Source organism: Penaeus monodon, chromosome 21 (genome assembly GCF_015228065.2).
Source record: "Penaeus monodon isolate SGIC_2016 chromosome 21, NSTDA_Pmon_1, whole genome shotgun sequence".
Lineage (NCBI taxonomy): Eukaryota > Metazoa > Arthropoda > Malacostraca > Decapoda > Penaeidae > Penaeus > Penaeus monodon.
Window position 1 is genome coordinate 37,459,759 of NC_051406.1, and position 500 is coordinate 37,460,258.

Genomic DNA, 500 nt, shown 5'->3' on the forward strand with positions numbered 1-500 from the left:
AAGCTTATATATGTGTGTGTATGTATATCCGAACACAGACACATATCCCCCCTTCCCCCCCACACATGGACATACCGATTAAAATATCAGGACGGATGTAATGCTATTATCTAAAATACCTTAAAGCGAGGTCACACAGGCCGCTTATCACCTATAAATCAAATAACGTCATATCGCGGATTTCGGCGCACAATAATTGCCCTCAAGCGAGGGGATAACATCGTGAAAAAAAAAAAAAAATTAAACAAGGCATTTTAATTGCATATTACCCTGTCCCAATAACGTATCAGATTTTGTATTTTCGTTAAAGAGAAGAAAAATATATATATTTCTAACGCTGTAATTAATCTTAGTAATTAAGAGACTGCGGTAGGGACCAGAGAATGTGCACACGAGACATTCCAGTCTATCGAGGCCTATCTGCACCTGTTCGCACTTGCCTTGTTTGGTACATTTTTAGAGATAAATTACTTTTTTAACTGAAGTTCTCTGTGTAACTA

The 500-nt window shown here is 37.4% G+C and overlaps 1 protein-coding gene across 1 annotated transcript in view; it reads left to right on the forward strand.

Moving 5' to 3' along the window:
- The window catches only part of LOC119586456, a gene marked incomplete in the record, with an annotated part of 4,356 nt that overhangs the window by 2,560 nt on the left and 1,296 nt on the right, over positions 1–500 (forward strand).